This window comes from Merops nubicus, unplaced genomic scaffold (genome assembly GCF_000691845.1).
Source record: "Merops nubicus isolate BGI_N331 unplaced genomic scaffold, ASM69184v1 scaffold35808, whole genome shotgun sequence".
NCBI lineage: Eukaryota > Metazoa > Chordata > Aves > Coraciiformes > Meropidae > Merops > Merops nubicus.
Window position 1 is genome coordinate 1 of NW_008626964.1, and position 251 is coordinate 251.

Here is a 251-nt window from a genome sequence, read left to right on the forward strand (position 1 = left end):
GAGCCCGCCGCCCTTCCCGCTCACCGCAAGCCCTGAGGGCTCCGGGCTGGAGCGGGGGGTTGGTCACAGCCAGCGGGGGACCAGGGGGCTCAGGGCACCTGCAGCCTGGCTGGGGTCAGCAGCAGGACAGGGATTGTCCCCTGGGCTCAGCACTGGGGAGGCTGCCCCTCAAGTCCTGGGCTCAGTTTTGGGCCACTCCCTCCCAGAAGGACCTTAAGGGGCTGGAGTGTGGCCAGAGAAGGGCAGGGAAC